Here is a 10,666-nt window from a genome sequence, read left to right on the forward strand (position 1 = left end):
AAATTAAAAGAAATTTCTTCTCTCTTGCAATAGGACCACACTCATTTTCTTTGATTTCAACCATAAAGCTTGAGAGAGCTTGCAAAAAATAAGGCAAATCTACTTTACTTGAGAGCTACATAAAATTCTATTGGAAAAAAATGCATGAGGATTACTACTAGATTGAATTCTTAGTAGATTTGGTGCAATGAGGAAGTTCTCATGGTCCAAATATCCCTGATGAATATGCATGCGAAGCTTGCCAATAAGAGGTGTGACCTTGACTTTCTTGCCAACAAATGCACTTCCGGCCTCAATCTCCGGTCCCATGTCACCCACACTAATGCCCAATGCTGTAGCCATTTCCAACGATATGAAGTTGTCCGTGGCACAATCATCAAACATAAATAATGCGGGCTGATCTTTGAGCTGTCCCCATGCCTTGCATACCATCCTATCCAAAGCATCATGGGCTGTCCCCCCTTGTACATGGGGCACCATATGCACATTAACCTTGGTTTCCTTTGCATCCTCTTTGCCTGCTTTCTTTGGGCATTGCTGGACCATGTGATCTTTACTACCACAAGAAAAGCACTTACCGTCACGTATATATTGCACCCTTTGTTCCGGAGTAAGTCCATAGTTAGGCCTTTTGTTGGGACGCTTCTTCTCTGAGGTACTTTCAGCTTTTGGAGCTCCCTTAACTTCATTGGAGTCCCTTTTAGGTGGCTATCCAGCCTTATGCAGATTTGGGACAGCCTTGTCCTTCCCCTTTTGAGCATGTCCATCTCTATAGTTTTGCTTCAGCTTTTGCTCCAATTGCTCGGTGGCCAAAGCAGCTGAAATGAGCTGTTGTAGAGTGTGGTTTGGGTACAACTCCAAGCCCGATTGGTAAACCGGTTGGAGTCCTGATTCAAACTTTCTCTTGTGTTCCTCATCATTTACCTGCATAATAGGGGAAACTTCCAAGAGTGTTTTCCAAAACTTGGATACATAAGCATGAACTGACTCACCTTCATTCTGCTTAACCCAATCCCACTTCTTGCGGATGTTCTTCTTGGCATTAGAGGGGGTAAGAATTGGGCATAGAATCTAGTTTTGAATTCAGCCCGAGTGTCCACGGGAGTGCCTGAGAGCTTTTCTGCAAGCCACCAATGAGCGGCCGTGCCCTTCAAGAACATGCTGGCATGCCTCACCTTGGACTTTTCTGAAAAATCCTCATCATTGAAAGCAATGTCGAACTGGGAAACAAATGACATAGCCTTGGAAGCATCAAACTCACCATGATATGTCTTGAACTTGACGGATTTGTCCCCGGCTTTGAATTCCTTTTGCTTATGAACATGATGCTCATAATCCCCATGCTTCCTCTTGTTGATTCCACGTTCATGTGGATCAGCCCTGGCATCCATAGATGCTCCTGCATACATAGGTGGCATAGGTGGACGTGAACCATGTGCTGTACCTGCATGCATGTGTGTAGCCCCACCACTATCTCTTGCAGCATAAGCATAATCCGGAGAGGGTGTGGAGATGGGAGCATGAAGAAATGGCTCTTCACGGGAGAGTTCAACAGGTAAAGTAGTAGTACGGGGATGTCGGTGCTCTCTAAGCCCATGAGAAACCTGCAAAGATGAAGAATGAGGCTTGTAACGATCATCTCTAGAAGTAATGTTACCTTCATAGGCATGGCTATGCCTCCCATGTAAGGTAGAATCACGTCGGGATGTAATGGAAGGCTCCTCTTTGTGGACAGCAGATTTCAGCTTTGGAGAGGCTATCCCAGGCATGTCCACCAATGGAGATCTCTTTATAACAAGCTCCCCATCCTAGCCCTGCAATACATCACCCTTGTCCACTAAGAATGAAAGAGCTAGCTCACGAGGTTTCAGCCCTGATCCACGAGCCAAAGCTTCAAAGTCTTGAAAGACGGTTGCCTCCTTTTTCTTTGCATCTAACACTTGTTGAATGTGTGGGTCCTCACGTAGGCTGGCCAATTCCATCTCCCTGGCATGGAGAAGCTCTCGCATACGCTGAATTTCAGCATTCATGGCACTTGGCTCTTGCTCTTGCTCCTGCATTTTCTCCTTGCCACGGGACGGCTATCCCAACCATACATGATCACGGGCATAAGGCATCCGTCCACTTGCTTGTGTTCCACTGTAGTGCCCCTTTGAATTTGGCACTTCCTTGCTACTTGCTTGGCTAGCCATAATAAGAGTAAAGTCACTAATGGAGAGTGGTCAGGAAGCCTTTGGATCGTCTCCCAATGTAGAAAAAGGAACATCCGTGCTCTGATACCACTGAAACGAGACCCAAGCAGGGGTCACCCCTTCCTGGACTCACTTCTCCAATTAGCACTTTAATATACACTCTTAAAAGACAATAGCACAAGACAAAATAGCAAAAAAGTAATTAACAACTCTGAGCATAGATAGATGACACCACACTGAGGCCGGAACGGTCGGCCCCCCCCCAAGGAATGATATTATTACTTGGGAGAATTTGTTACAAGTACACGGGCCCAAGGCCAGATTTCCAATAAGCAATGCACAATGAAAACAAAGTATCAAACCCGAATATGTTTGTTGATGCCGAGTGTGCAGTCACCAAGGGCTGCCCCGTCCATAGCACCTTCCAGAGTCACACTCCGCGTGCAACCCACCCGTCCCTGGCACTACGGATCACGCCGTGCCAGTCCTAGCAATGGGGCACTCTCACGGAGTTGACTCGGTGAATGGAAGAGGAGTCCAGACATAGGAGAGCAGGAGAATTCCTCGTTCTTCGCGATGAAAATCTTCTGGAGCCACCGTACAGCCAGTAGGAAGAGTGAAATAACCTGGGCCACTTGTAGGGAATGCGTATGACCTAAATCCACGCGGATAACCCCACTGGCCTGACCTGAATCACACGTGGGAGTGCTGGTCTGAATCACACGTGAATGCTTGTACTGACCTGAATCACACGGGGAAGTGAAGAGGGCTCCTGCTAGCTGTTTTGAGTACACACGTGAGAGAAAAAGAGAGCTGTCCAGACTTGAATCCACGCGTGGAAGTGAAAAGAGAGAAGCTGTACCATTCAGTCCATGGGAAAAGGGTTCCAAAGATGCTGTACGGCCAGAATCAACAGGTAATGATGATATTGTACTTCCTGTACCTGCTGTACCTACTGTACGACCAGAATCAGTAAGAAATGAGGACAATATACCTGCTGTACCTGTTGTGTGGTTTAGTCCTCAAACAATAGTTGGAATAGGAGCTGTACGACCTGTTTCATGAGAATAATGAGTGCTCCAGCTGCTGTACGGCCTGTTTTCTCAAAATCCCAGCAAGCAGTCGTGTTTTTCTCCTCACGAATGCAAGGGAGAGGGCTGGAAGTAAGGCGCCTTCTTCCCATGCAAAGGATTGGGTGTGGTAGGTGGGGTAGGTGGCCAACCCCCACCCCACATGCTATAAAAGGGTGCCCAGGCCAAAAGAGGGTGCCCACACTTATAAAGTGTCCACCTACTTTTAATGAAGTATGAAACTTGTAAGTTATAAGGCTTATAACTTAAAACTCTTATTAAAATAAGGATTTCCCACCTGTTCACACGCCACAAAACCTATCAGAAGACAAGGCATTCCACGGCTCACGGGAGGGCGTCCCCGACCCCTGAGCTAGACACACATGTCAGGCATGCAAACGAAACCAGTTCACGCGAAAACATTTCAAAGGCAGGCAAACATGAGTGCACAATGCAACATTGTTAAAGGATAATCTCCGTTCATGTACTTGCACAATACTTGACATTTTCGGGCACAAGCAGGCCCACCGGAAAGTCAATTCCAGGTACACACACAGTGTACAATCCACTCGTCCCTTGCACTACGGATCACGCCGTGCCAGTCCTAGCGGTAGTAATCCAGAAACATACACCGTGTGCAATCCACCCGTCCCCCTGGCACTACGAATCACGCCGTGCCAGTCCTAGCGATGGAGCACCACTACGGAGTATGCTCATCCAGAGCCCAAAGCTCACACAAGAAGATAAGAGGACCATTTGATAGCTCAATGGTGACAGCCATGAACATAAAGATGTTGCCACTCAGGTCATGAACCTAAAAACTCTAGTGAATAAAGTTATGACTGAAGATCAGAATGTTCCTAAATTCCTAGAGGCGTGGCGACTTCAACTGGATGAGACTACACTCTCGGGTGTCAATCTTCCTGAAAACATGCAGGCTATGTTGCTGCTTGCTGCCCTCCCGTCTTCATGGCAGCCCTTTATAACCACCCAAACCGCAGCTCATCTCTCCATACCTATTCTAATCCCTTCCATTATACACGAACATACAATCAGATCTGCTTCATCTTCACAAGGAGCTTCATCTACAGCTATGGCTATGTATGCCTGGCCTACATCCAAGTTCTCCTCGAACTTCCGTTAAAAAAATACATCATCGAAATCTTTCCATAAACCGAGGAGGCCAGATCAAAACAATTCTCAATTTCGTCAATCACGCCCTGGCATTTCATTCACAAGCCCATACTGCAAGATCTGTAACAAACATGGTCATCATACTTCAGAATGCTGGCATAACGGCAAGAATAAGAGCTCTCAGCAGCAGCAGGCAAATTATGCCTCTGGTTCTGAAAGCGGGTCCCAATATTCGTCGCCATATGATGATTATAGTCATGACTCTTCACCATCATCTGATGACGGAAACAATCTTGTCTTCATGGCATTGCATCTTCCTGATTTTGATGTTGCAAATACTTGGGTGTTAGATACAGGAGCAACCTTACACATGACCACACATAAAAGCTGGCTGTTTAATTACCATCCACTCAATCATACTATAACTGTTAAATTCGGTAATAAAACACATCAAACTGCTGAGGGTATTGGCACTGCAAAAATAGAATTACCAGATGGGCATATAGTTACTGTTGATGAAGTTTACTATGTGCCGAATCTTTACAAGAACCTGCTATCCATTGATCGGCTAGCAAGTCCTCGTACTGCATTTGAGTTTCTACACGATTGCTGTCTGATTAAGCATCAGTTGCCTAATGGTCGCACTTACATAGTGACCTGTCCAAAATTTCGACGACTTTACCTACTTGGTCGGACTCTTGTTGTTCATGAAGCAAATGCTGCTATTCACACAGAAAATCTACACTATGATACTCTGTTATGGCATTATCGGCTAGGACATCTCAACATTGCAACTATGCAACATATGAACCGGCGAAGATTAGCCAAAAACTTCACATTGTCAGCCAAATCCTCACTATCCCTATGTGAGGGTTGTGTCTTTGGCAAATCAGCCCAACATAAGTTCCCGCTTCGCGGTGAGAGGTCTACAGCTCCACTACAATTAATACATACAGATCTCTGTGGTCCCATTCAGCGATCACTCACAAATCATAAATATTTTATCACTTTCATTGACGACTTTACAAGATTCACAATCGTCTCATTTCTAAAAAATAAACAGCAAGACACAATCTTACATGCGTTCACAGCATATCACAATTTAGTAGAAAAGCAGTTAGACAAAAAGATAAAAGCTCTCCAATCTGATAATGGATCAGAATACAAGAATCAATCGTTTCAACATTACCTAGCAAAACACAGAATAGTCCACCGCTGTACAGTACCATCAACACCCAACAAAATGGCCTCGCCGAGCGTAAGAACCGCACTCTGCTTGACTCTGCTCGTGCTATGTTAAGTGTTGCAAAACTAGCAAAAAATTTCTGGCAGGAAGCTTAGTCGCTATATTCAGAACAGCGTATACCACAGCTTGCTATATTCAGAACAGAGTATACCATCGCTCAGTCGATGCAATGCGTGCGCCTGACCTTGCACATCTCCGCGTGTTTGGTGCAACGGCGTATGCGCATGTCTCTACAGATCACAGACAAATCGCACCTTAGACCTTAGTAATCTTCCGCTTAATCAACACCAATAAAACCACAAGCCCCGATTATTAACCTTGGCCAATAATGTAAAAACCTAAACTAAGGAGCTTTATTAAGCTTAGTTAGCCAGCTTTATTAAGCTGCACAAAGATAGAGAAAGGGGGAAGCGGCGTCCAAAAGGAAGGAGGGAGTAGTAAAGAGAGAGCATCATTACGTGAGATGTTTCTTTATTGCTTCTCTCTTTTACAGCAACTAATTTAAAACACTTTCAAATTTAAAAAATGTTAAATAGAGTGTGGAGCAAAAAAAGAACTTTAAAGTGTGGGGCCAAAAAACACTACTAGATTTGAACCCTCTACCTAGACCCCAACAAAATTATGTCATACCACTAGAATAGTACCCTACTTCTAAAGTTTTGTGAATAAAAACACTCCTTATTTTATTTTTCCCAGGCACAATTGTAATACCCCTCCTTTCTTTTTAAAACTGTAAGTGAGATTTATATTAAAACCCATCCTTTTGAACGCACGTGCTACACCTACACGTCTATAAGGTGGAGGCCCCGGGAAAGGTGACGGGTCATCTCCGCAAGAGTTGGAGGAGTGGGCTACCAAGCTTGACACTTATTTCCAACTTTACCCAAAAAGTGAGCGTGATATGGTACAATTCTCCTCCTTACATCTTGAAGATTATGCTCATCAATGGTGGAGGCACTTGGTCAAACAAGGGAACACGCCATCAACTTGGGAAGGATTGAAGCGGGAGATGAACTTGGCCTTCATTTCACCCTTAGTGCTTGACCGATACCATGAAGAATGGTATGAGCTTTCTCAAAAGGGGATGATGGTGAGAGATTACATCAAGAGATTTTTGAAGCTTTCAATGTACGTGGAAGGCTTGAGTGAAGACATGAAGATGAAAAAGTTTGTGCATGGGCTTGAACACTTCATCAAGGCGGATGTGTCGGCTCAAAGGCCTAGCTCTCTCAAAGAAGCTATGAGGTTAGCCGAACTCTATGAGCCAAAGTACAAGAGGTCTCAGCCCATGACCTTCACCAAAGACACACTCAAACCAACCACTACTTCTTACAATTTTGGGAAAGGTCCTACCTCTACATTACCATGCTCTAATCCAAGAACTCCTACATCATTTGGGGGTGGACAGCCAAAGAATGGGATACATCAATTTGATGCCAAAAGGAGTAGTGACTTCATGAAGAAGAAGCCCTTTCAACCCTTCAAGAAGACTCAAAGAATGGATGATCCAAAGATTGAGGAGTTGAGAAGCAAAGGGCTATGTTTCAAGTGCAAAGAGAGGTGGTCACCCGGGCATGTGTGCAAATCAAAGAAGATTGTGGCCACTATGATCCTCATGGATGAGGAAGAGAACAAGGATGACTCTCATGACATTGAGGAATGGGAGGATTGCAATGAAGAAGCACATGAGGAGTCACTTGAAGACCATTCTTTCATCACGGAGGATGGTGAGTTTCCGTTTGATCCGGGAGGTGGAGTTAAGGAAAGTCTTGTGGATGGAGACATGCCTACCAATGCAGAAATTTTAGCTTGCATATGCTCTATCTCACAAGAGTTGTTGGCGGGTTGCAAGAACCCAAGCATACTAAGGTTGGTGGGGACCATCAATGGGAGGGTTGCACATATTCTTGTGGATTCCGGGAGCACTCATAGCTTCATCAACTCTAAATCCATCAACTCTCTCAAACTCAACACAAAGAAGTATACATGCTGTAATTTCTGGACAGCTTTGGGAAGGTCTACTATTGGGCCTATTTTTCTACTCCAACAAGCTTCATGGCGTATCCTAATGAAAGATTATGATGTGGGATACATATGGCTGAGTGTACATATCATTTTCAGCCCAGTATATGGAGTCTAAATGAAGGATTTTCAAGGGTCTTCATCGACTAGAAGGGCTGTCATAACAGTCCCACTCATACACTTTGGGAGCTTGAAGCTTTGTGGACTTGTATACATCCAGATTTTCATTGTATATGTGCTTTGGATGTACTTGAGAACTCTTAACCACTTCCCATTGATTACATTAGAGTCTCATACTTTGAGATTGTACATGTTATTGATTTTGACGACAAAATCTTTGGGAAGGGATGGTTTGTAATAAAGTAGGAACTTTATTCAATAGGGTTAATAATGGGACAAGTCCGTGTATAAAAGAGGGGACTTGGACCATGGTTGTAACTTTTGATGATCATTTTTAGAAATGGAAACTTATGTTTCTTGGAGCTCATGGCTTCTCTCTTGGCTTGTGGAAGGCTATTTCCATTCTCTTGGTGAGAGACTAAACACACTTAGGCATCATGTTTACATGGTGATTACTCATATTTTCATGCATTACATCCCTTCATTCCATTGGCTTATCTCATCAGAGCTTGATATGTAAATTTCACATCTTGCAATATAATCTAGCCATTGTTTTCACTTGTGTACAATGTACCTACTTTGTAATGTCGAAAATGTTATGGCACTCCAACTTTTTCAACAAATTTGCTTCATTCTTCACATCAGAGTACAGTTGCCTCTGGTACTCTATGAGTTTGGCATAATGGTGCATCCAGCTACAAGACTGTAGCTGGATGCACCATTATGCCAAAAAAAAATTACTTGCACGCGTGGAAATAAGCGTCAAAAGTTTCCTCCATCCATTCAAAACATTCCTGCATCCGTCAAAATAATCATCGAAAGCTTCCTGCATTCGTCGAAATAATCGTTATAATAGTTGTCGAAATAAGAGTCGAAATAGCAATCACAATGTCAGTAAAAAACAACTTCAAAAAGTCCATCAAACAAGAGTGGAAAACATATTTCGATGATTTTTTTGATACGTGTATCGGCATTTATTTTTACGTTTCCATTTCGACGCGTATTTCGACGTTTCCAAGATTTTAAGCTTAGTTCTAAAGCTTAGCATCAAAAAAAGCATGGATAATGGCCCTGCCTCTTGTAGTGTCTCTTTTGGCACAATGATAATGGGTAGCAATCACTGTGCTCAATTTTATAGATGAATCTCATAGCAATAACTTTGTCAATTGTTGGTGTGGTCATGTTGACCTTTTTCAAGTCCACACACACTCACAACTCTCCATTCTCTTTTGGCACAATAATAATGGGTGACAATCACTATGCTCAATTTTATAGATGAGTCTCATAGCAATAAGTTTGTCAATTTCTTCTTGCACAATAGCCAAATACTTGGGGTTCATTTGGTAAGGCCTTTCATTGGTTGGTCTTGATCCCTCAATGATAGTGAGGATCATATGCTATACCACTTCTAGGTGTGGTACTTTCTGAAAAAAATTAACACATAAATCATTTTCATTCATAATATGAAAAGAGGACTTCCTACCATATTCTAGGATTAATCATCTTAGATTAATTGAATGATCCTCATTATAATCATAAAAAAATTAATTTTTATGTTTATGCCTAAATAGTAATTAGCAAAAGAGGAATTTCTAATTCATTTTTTATATTAAAAGACGAATTTCTATGACATTTGGAACTCCATGATTGAGATGGGAAAAGAGAAATTCCTAGCATATTGGAATTAATGAGTATTTCAATTAAATTCAAAAATAAAATTTAGATAAATTTATTTTATCTATGAGAAATATTTAAATGTTAAAATAGGAATTCCTATGACATTTGGAATTCCATCATTGAGATGGAAAAAGAGAAATTCCTAGCATATTGGAATTAATGAGTATTTTAATTAAATTCAAAGATGAAATTTAGATAATTTTTTTAATCTATGAGAAATATTTAAATGTTAAAAGAGGAATTTCTACTACATTTGGAATTCCATCATTGAGATGGGAAAAGAGAAATTCCTAGCATATTGGAATTAATGAGTATTTTAATTAAATGCAAAGATAAAATTTAGATAAATTTATTTTATCTATGAGAAATATTTAAATGTTAAAAGAGAAATTCCTATGACATTTGGAATTCCATCATTGAGATGGGAAAAGAGAAATTCCTAGCATATTGAATTTAATGGTATTTTATTTTAGATGAAATTACTTTATGAGAAATAATTGATGAATAAAAGAGGAATCCCCATGACATTGGAATGCAATTAATTAAATTCAAAAAGAGAAATTCCCATGGTATTTGAGATCCAAGAAATTAAATGGAAAGAAGAGGAAATTTTAATATAATTTAATTTTTGATTATTTATCAAAAGTGGAAATATGGGTAGAATTGATTTCTATAAATCCCATGAATTCTTCTATTCCAAAAGAGGAATATTGAATTTATTTCATTTGAGAAATTGAGAATGAATATGAAACTAGTTGTCGAGAAAAAGAACCTTTAATTAGGCCAAGCAATTGGCAAAAATTTAGAAAAAGTCCCATTATCGGGATCAACCTAGAAAAAGCTATTAAATGGGAACAGCATGTGAATGGATGAGATAAGATGAAAATAGGATGCGATAATATGTAGGGGATGTGATAGAATATGAATGGATGTGATAAGATGTGTATGGGATGTGATTAGATGTGATGAGATGAAAATAGGATGTGATAAGATGTGATGTAATGAGAATAGATGTGGATGTATATGTGGAAGAACAGATGTGGATGTGCATGTGAAAGAATGGATGTGGATGTGTATGTGGAAGTATGAATGTGGATGTGTATGTGGAAGAATGAATGTGGATGCGTATGTATGGATGTGGATGTGTATGTGGAAGAATGGATGTGGATGTGTATGTGAAAGGATGTGATGTTGATGTGAGTGAA

This window comes from Cibotium barometz, chromosome 9 (assembly GCF_041138505.1).
Source record: "Cibotium barometz isolate CiBa-2024 chromosome 9, ASM4113850v1, whole genome shotgun sequence".
In the NCBI taxonomy this organism is placed as follows: Eukaryota; Viridiplantae; Streptophyta; class Polypodiopsida; order Cyatheales; family Cibotiaceae; genus Cibotium; species Cibotium barometz.